At 39.7% G+C, this 18,214-nt stretch overlaps 1 protein-coding gene and 1 long non-coding RNA gene across 2 annotated transcripts in view; one reads left to right on the plus strand and one right to left on the minus strand.

Annotated features, from left to right (window-relative positions):
- LOC106579432 (cadherin-23) overlaps positions 1 to 18,214 on the plus strand; it is a 692,150-nt gene that overhangs the window by 282,891 nt on the left and 391,045 nt on the right. The window lies entirely within an intron of this gene.
- LOC106579436 (uncharacterized) overlaps positions 5,252 to 18,214 on the minus strand; it is a 67,518-nt gene continuing 54,555 nt past the window's right edge. The window contains exons 2-3 of the long non-coding RNA XR_001322654.3: positions 7,949 to 8,216; positions 5,252 to 7,846 (exon numbers count right to left, since the gene is read on the minus strand). This is a non-coding gene — a long non-coding RNA (uncharacterized LOC106579436). The remainder of the gene's footprint in view (positions 7,847 to 7,948; positions 8,217 to 18,214) is intronic.

Genomic DNA, 18,214 nt, shown 5'->3' on the forward strand with positions numbered 1-18,214 from the left:
TTCGTTACGCCGGTGAAGACAGTTGTGCCTGAATCCACATTGAATCTAATTTCCCTAGCAAATTGACGTTGATCATCTGTTGTTGTCTGCTTGATTTACAGTAAGGTCTCATTAGATTTAACAGAGAAAGCATCAATGTAATGAGTTCATGTTTTCATACGTTTTTGTGTGTCAGATTGGACACCGAGTCTACTGTGCACAATTGTGTAGGATAGACTATTGGCGCAACACCCAATGCTATTCCTATTATTTATTCTGGATATAATGACAACAAATTACATAGCCTGGTGCGCTTATTCACAATATAATCTGGTAATGAAATACATTTTGTTTTCCATGTTAGAGCTTCAATTTTAAACAATACAGGGGACTTGAAGTAGCCTACTGTTTGAGTTTGGAGCTCAGACAATCAAGTACTGAAATAGGACTACTTTGAAAATTAGACATTTCCCCAATTTGGTGCGTAAAAAATTATTGTAATTATTGTAGCCAATTTATAAATTTTCCTGCTCCCTTATAATTATCTGTAATATAATTTTTTATCCGTTTTTGTGAGAGATGTGGCCACTTTCGCTTGTTTCCCGCCACTTCAATTGAAGGGTGTTACGCTACCCTGTTGTGGTACAACCATGTGCAGTTATTATGAGGACTACAACATCTAAAGATGGCTTCAACTTGGCTTCCATACAAATCCTTCCATTAAAAAGGAACCTGGTTTTTCGTCACTCTCTCATTATAAAAACAGACATGGTGAGATTCAAATGGTGAGATTAATGCTACCGCTATTAACAACTTTATTATGTGTGCCTGCGTCGGCTACATATGCTACAGAAAAATCGCCATGTATGCATCCAATCTATTTAGTCAGGCAATGTCCATATTATTCTCACAAATTTAGGATGTAATAATACTTTTCATATCAATGCATTGGCAAGGCCCCAAAAAATATTTATTCTTGAAATGGTAATGGCCTACTTTTTTTTTAACACTTTTTACATGCTTTTTGGGGAGGGAGGGTTCTATATTAGGCCCTATATGCACAATTATATAAATTATACAGTTATATAACAATCAAAAACAATTGTTTTTACACTGATGCTACTTGCTGTTTATTGTCAATGCATTGTCACTTTCCCATTTACCTACATGTAGAAATGATCTTGACTAACCTGTACCCCCGCAAATTGATATCCCTTGTATATAGCCTTGTTATTGATATTTTATGTTATTTATTACTTTAGTTTATTTAGTAAATATTTTCTTAACTCTATTTCTTGAACTGTATTTTTGGTTAAGGGCTTGTAAGTAAGCATTTCACGGTAAGATCTACACCTGTTACATTCGGCGCATGTGACAAATAAAATTTGATTTGATTTGAAATAGCGAATGGAGGATGTTGAAATGGTAATGGCCTACTTTTTTTTTTTTTTTACACTTTTCACATGCTTTTTGGGGGAGGGAGGATTCTATATTAGGCCCTATATACACAGTTTGTAACGGTTGTCGTCGGGGATAGAGGACCAAAACGCAGCAGGAATGTGGATGCTCATCTTGTTAATTTATTTTAAATCAAGAGAACACCAAAATGAAGAACCCACGAACAACAAAACAGTCTTGTCATGCTCACACAGGCAAAACAAGAAACAATCTCCCACAAACACTTAACCAAACACATACCCATATATAGGACTCTCAATCAGAGGCAACTAGAAAACACCTGCCTCCAATTGAGAGTCCAACCCCAATAAACTAGACATAGAAATACAAAAGACTAGAGACCACATAGAAATACAAAAACTAGAACATAACCCCAAAAACCCCGGAAATAATAAATCAAACACCCTACTACATAAAACACCACCCCGAACCACATAAACAAAATACCCTCTGCCACGTCCTGACCAAACTACAATAACAAATAACCCTTATACTGGTCAGGACGTGACACAGTTATATAAATTATACAATTATATAACAATGAGGTCCTTGAAAATTACAATTAAGTGCTTGAAAAAGTCCCTGAAAATCCTTAAATTTGACTTGCCAATGTCTGCATGAACTCTGCTTAAAGGATGTATAGTCCTAAGCCTCTGTTGTTATGTAGGTGGAGTTATGGGCCAATTTGTATATATTCAATTTTATAAATATATTTTTTTGTTTTTGTTTCTAACCATTTTGAATTATTGATCCCAAAGTCACACATTGGCCCCATTATTTATAGAAACACACAGCCGTGATCACACAGTCTCACACACAGCCGTGATCAAACAGGCTTGGTCAGGGGGATGCACAGTACAGCTCAGTGATGACTGCTGGGACTGCCAGTCTGAAAGCCCAGATGAGGCCCATGCAGGCAGCCCCAAAAAACTCAGCTGTCTCTACTCTACCTACAGCCCCAGAGGTTATCTAAAAATATGTTGTAAAATGTTCAGTTGAGCTATATTGAGAGCAACAAGTGAAAACTCAAAAGAGTTTACCAATGCTTTACCTTGTACAGAACCTGTATCTCTGTATCCTCCAATATATCTGATTACAGATCTGGCATCTTCATTTGATCATGCTTTTGTTCCTCAGCAGGAAAATGTAAATAGAATGCAAATGTACTTGTGATTTACATTAACCTGCATTTATGTTTTTCACCATGAGGGGGCAGTCGAGTCCGTCATTCAGACCGGGGACTGCTACAGTGCTTCTCAAACTTTTTCCCTGTGACCCCCAAAGTGGAGTGGTTCAAACCTTGCGACCCCCATGCACGCACATTATCCCTTTGGAGGGCACAGTGCTCATTGCCAACTGGCTGGATACCATTTTCTTCCTCACAAATATCGTAATAATTTTTCCCCAGAACATCTTCATCCCATAATATTGAAGCCAATTTGTAAGTCGCTCTGGATAAGAGCGTCTGCTAAATGACTTAAATGTAAATGTAAATGTAAAGCAGTGTGGTGTCACAGCTATCTTTAGCAATATAGCCAGTAGCCACCTAAATCAGTTCTATCTGAAATACGAAAATGATCAATGAAACCTCAATAGCCTATTATTGTTCTGACAACGTTGCATTCGTAATAGATTGCTAAACTGTATTTTATATGGATAATACAAATGTAGGCCTACTTTGTTTTTGTCAGGCAAAACCAGAGAAAATGAAATAAGTGCTCCTGGTCACTAAGCTTGATATGCGCGCTTGCCTTTGCCACTTTGAGAATAGTCTGATGGGTGAGAAGAGAGCAACTGTTTCAAAAACCAAAAACCTATGTTACATTTTCTAATCTATATACTGTATCCTATTATAGGCAATTCATAAGTTATCCTGCTCCAATCTAACTGTTTCGGAAGGTTGTGTTATGGTTTGCGACCCGTGTAGCCTAGGCTTCAGCCAACAGTTCAACATTGAAATTAAGGCAATTCATTGTATACATGTATACAAGTTCTGTACATGTTCTCTGCAGACAAACAAAGGCACTACTGCAAAGGGGGGGGGGTTACACATAACCTAGGCTACTGCGCAATTAGACTCACCTTTTGTAATTTAATGAAAGGTGTGAAGCACTACTGTACACAACTTGAGCCTCTCTCCTCTGAGCAACGCACAATTTACATTCCAGTGTGATTATGAATAGTAGCCTAAACACTGTTATCTCCATCTCCCTATGATTCCTCACTTGTTGACCATGATACACCAGTCTTAAATATATTAATTGATTAGCCTACTGGTAATTCAGAGCATACTGGCAGGATCCCAATCCAAATCCACACTCCCAAACCATAGAATACACAGCATCACAAAGAAATCCATTATTCATTTGTTTTTGCAGGTCCTTAGGAATATTATCATTTATAATATTAGCATTTGTTTTCAAAAGAATAGAATAGCATATTTTGATCATATATAATATTACAACTTTAATAAAGCTATGTTACTGGACTATGCAGTCTATAGGCTACATGGTTCCACCATGCAAATTAAATAATTAGGCCTAGTTCTTATTTTGTTCATTAAACAAACAAGACACTTATATTCCCCTGCCCTGATCACAGTCAACACACAATACTGTTTGTGTTTGCCTGGCTGAGTGGATGAGCTAATTTCTCCCCCCCTGTAGGCTACTTGCAATTTGTGCTAACCCTTTAATCATGCAACAATGATTGTCATTATCATTTAAGAATCTGGCAATTTTCCACACCCTTATGTTAATGTTATACAGTTTACAAACATTGGTGGGTGTGCGTCATGCTTTTTATTTAGCTTTTCACTAGAATGGTAACATTATAATTAAATGAAACACTGAGTATACAAAACATTAGGAACACTTTTCTAATGTTTTGTGTTGCACCCGCCTTTTGCCCTCAGAACAGCCTCAATTCATCAGGGCATGGACTCTACAAGGTGTCGAAAGCGTTCCACAGGAATGCTGGCCCATGTTGACACCAATGCTTCCCACAGTTGTGTCAAGTTGGCTGGATGTCCTTTGGGTGGTGGACCTTTCTTTATACACACAGGAAACTGTTGAGCCTAAAAAAAACAGTAGCATTGCAGTTCTTGACACATTCAAACTGGTGTGCCTGGCACCTACTACCATACCCCGTTCAAAGGCACTTCAATCTTTTGTCTTGACCATTCAATGGCACACATACACAATCCATGTCTCAAATGTCTCAAGGCTTAAAATCCTTCTTTAACATGTCTCCTCCCCTTCATCTACACTGATTGAAGTAGATTTAACAGGTGACATCAATAAGCGACCATAGCGTTCACCTATTCACTCTACTGAATGTCATGGAGAGAGCAGACTTAAAACAGAGTTTAGTCAAGGAAAAGGGGCTGAGATACGGGACAGACAGGGGCAGGATGACAAGGGCAGCCACATAGGAAAACAATGTGTAGCCCTTTCCTGTAGTCAAATGTGGCATCATTGATTGAATGGTATTCATATTTTTCATAATTAACAAACCTTTTTTTTATTACCTGAAAATCCGGTCTTTCAATGTCAAACAGTTTTGTTCTATTTCAGTCTTCTGTGATGTATATAAAGTGTAACATTGGGGTGCAAACTCAAAAGTGAATACACTTCAACTCTATAACTGATATGGTACATGTATTTTCTTTAAGCCCATAACCATGTGTGTGAGGTGTATACTTTTGTTTCAAAGTGTATTTGTTTAAGACCCTGATTTAGGTCACAGCAGTAATTAAACACACAGAGGTGGGGGTGTTCGTTTAATTTGGAATAAGCTTTTATTTTAATATTTACCACTGTAGCAGTACAAATCGAATTTGAAACAAATAGAAGAATGGTTGAATTAGAATTATTTAGAGATGCCGCACAAAGTTTGACTTCATTGCATTTAGGGGGACTTATGTCTCATTCAGGGGATAATCATTATTATGATATGCCCGTAAGCCTAAACCTCAAAAGTAATACTAATTTACTTTTTACTGTCCTCCAAAGCTCATTGCTGTGAGAGTCATTGACTGCATCCTAAATCACACTATTCCATAGTGCACTACATTTGTGTGTGACAAAGTAATGCACTATATAGGGAACAGGGTGCCATTTGGGACACAAATAGAGAGTCATTGTCATCCATTTGTCACACACTTGATTGAACTCAACAGATTTTTTGGTTTTCTTTCTCGAAGCACAATCCCCTCCATAATGACTACACATGTAGTTTTTCCACTTTCGCGATTCAATGCACTTAGTCTATCTTTTTCTCTCCCTGCTCTATTTCTCTCTCTTTCTCTCACTCATAGCGAACACATGTTGAGAATTTCAATGTCTCTACTCTCAACAACGTATGTTTCCTTGCTTGTCTACAGAACATATCAAGTCAATGAGACTTGCTTTGTGATACAGTAACATAGCCTTCTATATTGATATGTTGTGGTATTTCAATCCTACCTATTGATATGGTGTGGTATTTCAATCCTACCTATGCCAGTTCTATCCTCAGAGATTAAGCTTTTTTTTTAATCGCTTTGGTTCTATTTTCACAAGTATATGGTACATTTTCACAACTCTTAGTACAAAACTCCAAGCCAGTCACATTCAAAACCTGTCATTGTGCATTCATTTGGATTGTAAACATCTCTCACCACACAACCATTGATTCAACATACACATTTATTGTGAAATGTAATGATAACATTGGTTTCATCACCAAAACAACATAATGACATCTTTTCAACTTTGTTGTTTGAACTACCAGTTAATCCAATAGCAAACAATGCAAGATATGTGTTTCAAAACACCATTAGAAGTGCTGAAAGTATATTTATTTATTTTTACTTTATTTAACTAGGCAAGTCAGTTAAGAACAAATTCTTATTTTCAATGACAACCTAGGAACAGTGGGTTAACTGCCTTGTTCAGGGGCAGAACGACAGATTTTTTTCCTTGTCAGCTCAGGGATTCAATCTTGCATCCTTTCGGTTACTAGTCCAACGCTCTAACCACTAGGCTACCTGCCGCTCTAAACTACCTGCCGCTGTAAATTGTTGGATTTGATGTAAAATGTTTACTTTATGGTGTTATGTTAGAAAATGTCTTTGCTGTATATATTCTAGTGTAGTGTGTGTTGTTTATTTTAATTTGACAAAAAAAAGGGGGGAGTGTAATTACATTTTTATGGTTGTATTGCCCTTGTGACCTGTTGTGGAAATTCATACTGAGAGACTTCTTCAAACAATCATCTTTATTTAATATTGATGAATTATTGCAATAATGAGACTAGTCAAGCCAACAATCTTGACTGTTGGGCCGAGTAGCCTAACCTTTACACAGAGTTTACGCAGAGTTCTTTATATAGCTGACACTAAGAATGCTTAGTCATGGTTTGTTCAACCCCTCCTATGCAGATTGGGTCATCATAAGCCACTCTGGGTTCATCCTGTCATTATCTGCACGTATGTTGTTGTCTTAACCCCACCCTGGCTTAGTTTCCCATTTGCAAGGGTGATTTTGAGACAATGAGGGATTGTTCTACTCCTAAGCTATATCTAGTAAAACCCATTCTTCTCTATGTAATGCAGTCTTTAACTCATTTGTCAGCTCAAGCCATCTTTAGGGACAGTACGTCCAGATTAGCTGTAGGGAACTAGAGTGGAGACCATAAAAACACAGCATTAGTAGGACAGAAATGTCTTCCCATTTGTTAAGTATTAATTGCCAACTATTAATATCAAACAAATCAGGTAAATACCACATTTTTCTCTCACAGACCCAATAAAAAACAATTGTTCACAAAAGAAAAATGTGCTGAAAGTAATATGCTATGGTACTGTAAAGTACAGTAGATTACACCGTTTTTTTTTTGTTTTGATATAATTGCAACATTGGTGTACTGTCTGTAATCAAATGTAGGAAATTGAATAAAACAAATTAAATGAATGAAAATAAAACATAACGTTTAGCCCGCATTAATCTGTTTTGAGCATTTGGCCATAAATTCTCATCCACCTCACAGTGAATGTCTTCGGGAAAAGCCTTTTGGTATAACAAATCCAAGCTTGACATTGGTCTGCATTGATGTCGCCTCATACCTCATCCATGGCCAGAAGCAGGGTGGCAAGCTCATGGGGATGGCGATCCTATACCTTCTACCTCCATGCTGAAAAAAAATGATCCAATAGGGTTGAGGAAAGGATAGTATGGGGGCAGGTATATCTTCAGAGATAGCTGCGAACATGGAGAGGTTTCCCCCACGTTGTCCAGGCACTTGAACGGTCGCCCGTTGACCGATGAGTTTCCACTAACAGCTCCAAAGTTTTAGCCAGGTTAAATCCCGCTTCATCAACAAAGATATACTTGTGATGGTTCACAGCAGCATCAAGCACCATCACACTCTAAAAATATATTTTGGTTAGTTATTTTTACAGTATAGTTCCAATATTGCGAAGTAGCATGTCAATCAAATAGTAACAGTAATACAGTATATAGTGTTGTACCTGAACATACTCAGCCTGCAGTTGTTTCACTCTCAAAAGGCACCAGGTAAATGTGTTTTAAGATACATGGTGCCTCTTCAAAAGACGGGCGATTGTTGATAGGCTGACGGATGCCACATTAGCAAAGGTGTCATCGTTTCTCTCAATGACTTGCTTTACTTCAGACAGCTGTATGTCATTCCTGGCCCTCACCATTTCCACCACTGCCCACTCCTGCTGGTCAATCAGCACACAGCAACAGCCAGCACCATTGGGTATTCTGTCATTTCTGAGGGTAGAACAGAATATACAGTTGTCATGGGAATTATTTTATCCCAATTATAATAATTAACAATCAATAAGCCTTGACTAATTCCCAAGGTTTGTAAGACAATGGGTTAATAATTAGGCAAGGACTCAGCTTTCAGCAAAAGGTCTGTACAGTTTATTCAGAGAACGTTCTGCCCAACATTAACAAAGAAGTTCATTTTATCCTCCCTCTCTGCTTACGCACACACCTCCACACCAAAAGTAGATAACCTACGCACACACATACACACAAACAGTAGGTGAACAGTATCTCTCCCTTGACTTCCCACCACTGTTAATCACTATCCAGCGCTGTCTGTGGTTCCCCCGAGATTAGGAAACCTTGAGGGTCATTACCTTTCTCCTCTAAGTTACTCCAAGTTCCTCAGCTGCCGGGTCAAGCACAGTCTACTTGTTGTTATCTTAGGCCCACTAAAACACACACACACACACACATTTTGTCCCGGGCCTCTACTAGACCTTATGGGACTAACGTTCAGTACATTAATTATTCATTATCCATGCTACATAACTACTAATTAATAATGGATTATTGATTCATTTTACCTTTATTAGATAATTCTCTTATCAACAGTGCCTTGCAAAAGTATTCTCCCCCCCTTGGCGATTTTCCTATTTTGTTGCATTTACAACCTGTGAAATTGGAGGGCGCGCAATTCAAATAAATAATCGTAATATTAAACATTCATGAACATATCATTTAAAAGCTTAAATTCTTGTTAATCTAACTGTGTTGTCCGATTTCAAATAGGCTTTACGGCAAAAGCATACCATGCGATTGTCTGAGGACGGTGCCCCACAACATATTTTTCAACCAGCACAGGCTTCATAAAATCACAAATAGTGATTAAATAAATCACTTACTTTTGAAGATCATCCCCTGTTTGCAATCCCAAGGGTCCCAGCTACAACATGAATGGTCGTTTAGTTAGATAAAATCCTTCTTTATATCCCAAAAAGTCAGTTTAGTTGGCGCATCGATTTCAGTATGCAGACAAAGGAGTCCAAAAAGCTACCTCTAAACTTCATCCAAACAAGTCAAACGGCATTTATATTTAATCCTCAGGTACTCTAAATGTAAATAAACTATAACATTTCATACGGAAAGTAGTATGTTCAATAGGAAAGGAAAATGTGTAAGCGCGCGCCCTGCCCTCTCCCTCGCGTGCTGATAGACTGATATTGTTCCGGTGCTCTTCTCACCAAAACTCAAAATTCTTGCTTGTTTTTCAGAAAAAAAAGCCTGAAACCTTGAATAAGGACTGTTACCATCTAGTGGAAGCCATATGAATTGCAATCTGGGAGACGGATTTACATAGAAACAATAGGTTTCCATTATAAGAGCCTGGGACCTCAAAAAAAAAAACCCGGTTGGATGTTCTTCGGATTTCTGCCTGCCATATCAATTCTGTTATTGTTTCAAAAATTATTTTAACAGTTTTATAAACTTCAGAAGGTTTTCTGTCCAATCCTACCACGTATATGCATATCCTGACTTCTGGGCCTGAGTAACAGGCAGTTTACTTTGGGTATGTCAGTCAGGCGGAAATTCAGGAAACCAGACCAGATTAAATTGATTTTGATTTCATGTAATGGACAAATTGGTGATGTGAAATTAAAAAAATAAAAAGTGGTGCTTGCATATGTATTCAACCCCTAACTAAGATCTGGTGCAACCAATTACCTTCAGAAGTCCCATAATTAGTTAGATAAAGTCCACCTGTGTCTCACATGATCTGTCACATGATCTCAGTATATATACACTGCTCAAAAAAATAAAGGGAACACTTAAACAACACAATGTAACTCCAAGTCAATCACACTTCTGTGAAATCAAACTGTCCACTTAGGAAGCAACACTGATTGACAATACATTTCACATGCTGTTGTGCAAATGGAATAGACAACAGGAGGAAATTATAGGCAATTAGCAAGACACCCCCAATAAACGAGTGGTTCTGCAGGTGGTGACCACGGACCACTTCTCAGTTCCTATGCTTCCTGGCTGATGTTTTGGTCACTTTTGAATGCTGGCGGTGCTTTCACTCTAGTGGTAGCATGAGACGGAGTCTACAACCCACACAAGTGGCTCAGGTAGTGCAGCTCATCCAGGATGGCACATTAATGCGAGCTGTGGCAAGAAGGTTTGCTGTGTCTGTCAGCGTAGTGTCCAGAGCATGGAGGCGCTACCAGGAGACAGGCCAGTACATCAGGAGACGTGGAGGAGGCCGTAGGAGGGCAACAACCCAGCAGCAGGACCGCTACCTCCGCCTTTGTGCAAGGAGGAGCAGGAAGGGGCACTGCCAGAGCCCTGCAAAATGACCTCCAGCAGGCCACAAATGTGCATGTGTCTGCTCAAACGGTCAGAAACAGACTCCATGAGGGTGGTATGAGGGCCCGACGTCCACAGGTGGGGGTTGTGCTTACAGCCCAACACCGTGCAGGACGTTTGGCATTTGCCAGAGAACACCAAGATTGGCAAATTTGCCACTGGCGCCCTGTGCTCTTCACAGATGAAAGCAGGTTCACACTGAGCACATGTGACAGACGTGACAGAGTCTGGAGACGCCGTGGAGAACGTTCTGCTGCCTGCAACATCCTCCAGCATGACCGGTTTGGCGGTGGGTCAGTCATGGTGTGGGGTGGCATTTCTTTGGGGGGCCGCACAGCCCTCCATGTGCTCGCCAGAGGTAGCCTGACTGCCATTAGGTACCGAGATGAGATCCTCAGACCCCTTGTGAGATCATATGCTGGTGCGGTTGGCCCTGGGTTCCTCCTAATTCAAGACAATGCTAGACCTCATGTGGCTGGAGTGTGTCAGCAGTTCCTGCAAGATGAAGGCATTGATGCTATGGAATTCCCCAGACCTGAATTCAATTGAGCACATCTGGGACATCATGTCTCGCTCCATCCACCAACGCCACGTTGCACCACAGACTGTCCAGGAGTTGGCCGCCACCTCATCAGGAGCATGCCCAGGCGTTGTAGGGAGGTCATACAGGCACGTGGAGGCCACACACACTACTGCGCCTCATTTTGACTTGTTTTAAGGACATTACATCAAAGTTGGATCAGACTGTAGTGTGTTTTTCCACTTTAATTTTGAGTGTGACTCCAAATCCAGACCTCCATGGGTTGATAAATTGGATTTCCATTGATTATTTTTGTGTGATTTTGTTGTCAGCACATTCAACTATGTAAAGAAAAAAGTATTTAATAAGATTATTTCATACATTCAGATCTAGGATGTGTTATTTTAGTGTTCCCTTTATTTTTTGGAGCAGTGTATATACACCTGTTCTGAAAGGCCCTAGAGTCTGCAACACCACTAAGCAAGGGGCACCACCAAGCAAGTGACACTATAAAGACCAAGGAGCGCTCCCAACAGGTCAGGGACAAAGTTGTGGAGTACAGATCAGGGTTGGGTTATAAAAACATGTAAGACACTTTGAACATCCCACTGAGCACCATTAAATCCATTATTAAGAAATGGAAAGAATATGGCACCACAACAAACCTGCCAAGAGAGGGCCACCCACCAAAACTCATAGACCAGGCAAGGAGGGCATTAATCAGCGAGGAAACAAAGAGACCAAAGATAACACTGAAGGAGCTGCAAAGCTCCACAGCGGAGATTGGAGTATCTGTCCATAGAACCACCTTAAGCCGTACACTCCACAGAGCTGGACTTTACGGAAGAGTGGCCAGAAAATAATAAGCAAACACATTTGGTATTCACCAAAAGGCATGTGGGAGACTCCCCAAAAATATGGAAGAAGTTACTCAGGTTAGATGAGACTAAAATTGAGTTTTTTGGCCATCAAGGAAAACGCTATCTCTGGCACAAACCTAACACCTCTCATCACCCCGAGAACAACATCCCCACAAGCATTGTGGTGGCAGCATCATGCTGTGGGGATGTTTTTCATTGGCAGAGAATAGGAAACTGGTCAGAATTGAAGGAATGATGGATGCTAAATACAGGGAAATTCTTGAGGGAATCCTGTTTCAGTCTTCCAGATATTTGAGAATGGGACGGAGGTTCACCTTCCAGCAGACCTCAATCCAGTTGAGAATCTGTGGTATGACTTAAGGATTGCTGTACCCCATCGGAACCCATCCAACTTGAAAGTGGCTAGATGTGCCAAGCGTATAGAGACATACCCCTACATAATTACAGACTTGTAGCTGTAATTGCTGCAAAAGGTTGCTCTACAAAGTATTGTCTTTGGGGAGGTGAATAGTTATGCACGCTCAAGTTTTCTGTTTTTTTGTCTTATTTCTTGTTTGTTTCACAATAAAAATGTTTTGCTTCTTCAAAGTGATATGCATGTTGTGTAAATCAAATGATACAAACCCCCCAAAAATATAGTTTAATTCCAGGTTGTAAGGCAACAAAATAAGAAAAATGCCAAGGGGGTGAGTACTTTCGCAAGCCACTGTACTGTCAATAGATCATACTGTAAGAATACTGTAAAAAAAAAATGGTGAATTTACATGCATTACAATATGTCATTTCATGTAAATGTAATGGTAAAGCATAGTGCATATCCTTCAGACTTACCAGTTTTCTTGGCAAAATGTTTTCATGAATGAATTGATAGTAGTTCTTTTCAGATTGGGGTGACCTAATCTGGCACCCTCTGCAATGGTAAGGCCTCTGTTTAACCCCTGGGTCAATGACGATGGCCCGAACTTCATTAGACACAACAGTTCCCTGCCATCTGCCTCCCTTTCTCTGATGTCCACCTTTTTGAAGGGGGGCCCATGCACATCTCTTTGACCTCTTTGATTGGGCCCATGCCTACCTCTTTGACCTTTTTGATAGGGCCCATGCCCACCTCTCTGATGGGGACCTTGCCCACAAACTCTTTGATTTCTTCCTCCATTGCTGTATATCCTGCTCCAAGTTGAAAGACATTGCAAGTGTTCACATACCCCTTTTTATATGGTGACCAATTTACAAACAGACATTTCTGTAGCGCTCAAAATCCGTATATAGTAGACAAACCAGTTTACCAAACGGTTAAGTGATTAACCATTTAGCATAGTTGGATTAAGTGATGGTCAAATGTATTTAAACTAATTAGAAGTGAATCATGTGAAAAGTATTGTGAGCATTGCATTGCGAAAGGCAATTTCTCTATATGAAAGGTATTTCTAACACTGATTAGGTTTGGTGAAAAAGTTACTGTGTGATTTTGTGTCTTTTAGTTAGTCAATTGAAAATGTGCTTAAAGTTTTGAAAAAACAGCCTTTTGATTATCTGTTTTGAGTATTGTACTAAGAGTTCTGAAATTTGACCACATACTTGTGGTAATAGTACCAAAGGGATTTAAAAAACTGTAACACAGGTGTGTGTGTGTGTGTGTGTGTGGTATGCTTCTTGGGAAACACTGCTTGCGTTTCTCATTTTCCAGTCCACTACAGTTGGTAATGTGAGAGCTTTGGCAATCCTCTCATTTCTCACATCATAGTATCAACCCCTGTAAGTTAGCTCCACAGTCCACACATTGACACACACACACACACACACACACACACACACACACACACACACACACACACACACACACACACACACACACACACACACACACACACACACACACACGCACACACACACACACGCGCCTGCATACGTGCCTGTCTGCATTTGTGTATGTGCCTGCCTGCATCTGTGTGTGTGCCTGCCTTCTTGCCTGCGTGTAACACTGCCTCTTCCCATCATTTCTATGGATATATACAAATAACTATCAATAGAAAACAGGTAAAACAAAATTAAAGTGCAGCTAGTTTGCTATCTTTCCAGCTTCTGTTTGAAGTGATTGTGTTAGCTGTGTTGTTGGCTAGCTCCTCTGACCAAATGTCCTGACGAGAGAGCACATTTTCTACGCCAGGCGAAATTGTCCGTCATTAGCTCATTGTTATGGATGTATCCAAATAAATGTCAAAAGAAAACAGCTTAAACAAACGCAAATGCAGCTACTTTGCTGTTATTCTGGCTGCAGTGTTTGACGTGACTGTAAGTTAGCTGTAGTTGGCTAGCTAGCTAGCTGGGCTGGCATGGTTACACATGGTCTGCGATTGTGAGGCCGGTTGGACATACTTCCAAATTCTCTAAAACGACGTTGGAGGCAGCTTATGGTAGAGAAATTAACATTCCTGCAGTCAGCATGCCAATTCCACGCTCCCTCAAAACTTCAGATATCTGTGGCATTGTGTTGTGTGAAAAAACTGCACATTTTTATTGTCCCCAGGTATACCAGTGTAATGATCATGCTGTTTAATCAGCTTCTTGATATGCCACACCTGTCAGGTTGGATGGATTACCTTGGCAAAGGAGAAATGCTGACTAACAGGGTCGTAAACAAATTTGTGCATTTTAGAGAAGTACGCTTTTTGTGCATATCGAAAACTGGGATATTTTATTTTAGCTCATGAAACATGGGACCAACACTACATGTTGTGTTTATAGTTTTGTTCAGTATACAACATTTTCAAAATGTTATTGAAATGTTCTGAATAACTCCAAGATATTGTCAAGTGCATATTGCGTGAACATCAATGGAATATTATGTTAAACCAAAAACAAATGTGCTATGAACATCATAAAAACAGATATTTTGAAATTGTTGAACATTATGCAACATTGTGGGGATGTTCTGTGCAACCTTAGTGAATATCACAATAATACTTTTGCATAATTTTAGCCGCAATAACAAAGTGTTCTCCCCACCAGTAATTATAGTAAAAAGCTGAAGGGTGGGTCTGAAAAAATGTAATAACTCTCAAATTCATAGACAGAGCCATGGATGCAAAGACTGACCATCCAAGATATCAACATTATAGTTTAAGTCATTTTTTTAGACGATATAGTGTTTGTTTACATTTACTTTGTTTTCAAACATTGGCGTAAAACAAGCTTATATTTTGGGTTCTGATGTGGTACAACAATATGTACTAAGTTAATGAGGCATATTTACAGTGCATTCAGAAAGTACTCTTCCCTTTTTCCAAATGTTACATTACATATTTTTTCTAAAATGGATTACATTAAAAAAATCCTCATTCATCTACACACAATACCCCATAATGACAATGCGAAAACAAGTTTTTAGATTTTTTTGCAAAAGTATAAAAAAAAACAGAAATAGCTTATTTACATAAGTATTCAGACCCTTTGCTAAGAGACTCAAAATTGAGCTCAAGTACATCCTTTTTCCATTGATCATTCTTGAGATGTTTCTACAACTTGATTGGAGTCGACCTGTGGTAAATTCAATTGATTGGACATGATTTGGAAAGGCACACACCTGTCTATATAAGGTCCCACAGTTTATTTGATTTGATGTCAGAGCAACAACCAAGCCATGAGGTCAAAGGAATTGTCCGTAGAGCTCCGAGACAGGATTGTGTCGAGGCCAAGAACACAGTGGCCTCCAACATTCTAAAATTGAAGAAGGACAACCAGCTCTGCAGCACTCCACCAATCAGGCCTTTATGTTAGAGTGGCCAGACAGAAGCCACTCCTCAGTAAAAAGGCACATAACAGCCCGCTTCGAGTTTGCCAAAAGGCACATAAAGGACTCTCAGACCATGAGAAACAAGATTCTCTGGTCTGATGAAACCAAGATTGAACTCTTTGGCCTGAATGCCAAGTGTCACGTCTGGAGGAAAACTGGCACCATCCCTACAGTGAAGCATGGTGGTGGCAGCATTATGCTGTGGGGATGTTTTTAAACGGTAGGGACTGGGAGACTAGTCAGGATAGAGGCAAAGATGAACAGAGCAAAGTAGAGAGATCCTTGATATAAACCTTCTCCAGAACGCGCAGGACCTCAGACTTGGGCCTTGTTCACCTTCCAACAGAACAACGACCCTAAGCACACAACCAAGACAACACTGGAGTGGCTTCGGGACAAGTCTCTGAATGTCCTTAAGTGGCCCAGCCAGAGCCCAGACTTAAACCTGATCGAACATCTCTGGAGAGACAGTGAAAATAAATCCGCAGTAACGCTCCCCATCCAACCTGACAGAGCTTGAGAGGATCTCCAGAGAAGAATGGGAGAAACTCCCAAAATACGGGTGTGCCAAGCTTGTAGCATCATACCCAAGAAGACTCAAGGCTCTAATCGCTGCCAAAGGTGCTTTAACAAAGTACTGAGTAAAGGGTCTGAATACTTATGTAAATGGGATATTTCAATTATTTATTTTTAATAAATGTACCAAAATGTCTAAAAACCAGTTTTTATTTTGTCATTATAGGGTATTGTGTGTAGATTGAAGAGGGAAAAAAACTATTTAATCAATTTTATAATAAGCCTGTGGAAAAGGTAAAGGGGTCAGAATCATTTCCAAATGCAGAAGTTATATTCTTGAAGAATCAATGGGTATTATTAATTCCAAAAATGTTAGTAACAACTACATATTCTTTCCACTTTAACGGAATGTCCTATTCGACCTAACTTGAACATTGTATGAATGTCATCACAAATTATCATATTTTTGTTTTGGGAACCTATCTCTTGTAATGTACCCACACTGTTCCCACAACTTAATTAAATGTTAAGGGAACCTTTCCAAACGCAGAAAGGCTATTATGTCAACATTCTTGCAACATCAAAGGAATGTTTTATGCACCCTGATATAAATGTCAGCAAAACTGGACAGTTTTAGTGTTTTGGGAACCTTGTCATATACCCACAATGTTCCCACAATCGAAAGAAACATTCTGGATACCTATAAAGAACAGACTGTGTTCTGGGAACAGGGCTGGACTATTAGGCCGGATTAGGCGGCCGCCTATGGAGGCATTTTCTGAGCTAAAGTGAATAAGACGCACCTCCAATAACATAAAACCTCACATAATTCTTGCCAAAAACAATGACAATTTCTCTCAACCAGTGGCATATGGGCTTTGTAAGTGAGTGCCCTATGATAAGCAGTGCCCACTTTGTCAAAGGCAGGGAGGCAAAATATTTATCATTCCCAGCACGTCTCTCCAGGGTGCTGTTGGAGAGACGCATCGCTGCACCGCTCCACCAACGTTCCGTCCAAAAAAATTATCTAGCATAAAATATGTAGCAGAAATAGCATATGATAGAAAGAGTGTGGCCTTTTCTGTAGCCTACAGGCTGGAGATAAAATGTATGACAATGTAATGAAAAGTTTTACATGATGCAGTTTCTCCGATCAAATAGCCTAACGTAAATGGCGCCCAGTCAAATAATAAATGGGCTGACATGTTAACAAACATATAAAATATCCTAAAAACAGGACAGGTCAAAGTAAAATGGAGAATATGGAATGGAAAATCAGGCTACTCACAACTGCTGTCCAGTAGTTTCATCCCGTGGGCTAAATTGTCATGATCAGTGGTTTCAAGTTTGTATTTGTACATTTTTTAAGAGCTGATCATAGCAAAAAGAAAATACTTCTGCATTTCCCGCTGTGTAAGCACATTACAAATAGGCTCAGGATAACTCCTCCTGATAAAGTTGAGTGTCTGCTATTCAGAGCTTAAAATAGCTAAATTGATTAGTCACAGGAATCAGGACTAATAAAGCCAATGCAATGGCCTGTTTTACAAATGGTGGGCCTACCACATGGATGGGCATTCATACAATTCCATTGCGGGCCGACATGGTAGGCTACACCCCAGTAAGCACGGACCGACGTTGACGTCTTTTGGACGTCTTTATTTTTACATTTCATGGGGAACTGTAAGCCAGGGATGGGCAACTCCAGTCCTCAGTAAGCACGGACCAACGCTAACGCCTTTTGGACGTATTTTTTGGTGAAGTCCAGACCAGCCTTTATTTCCACGGATGTAGTTTTTTGGTCCGGACCAAATCTAAACCAATCATAGACGTCTATAAATTACATATTTTCAACTTTCATTCAGAACCGAAAATGAACCTAACTTCAACGTCTGGAAAAATACGTATTTTTGAC

Source organism: Salmo salar, chromosome 19 (genome assembly GCF_965601325.2).
Source record: "Salmo salar chromosome 19, fSalSal1, whole genome shotgun sequence".
Taxonomy (NCBI): domain Eukaryota; kingdom Metazoa; phylum Chordata; class Actinopteri; order Salmoniformes; family Salmonidae; genus Salmo; species Salmo salar.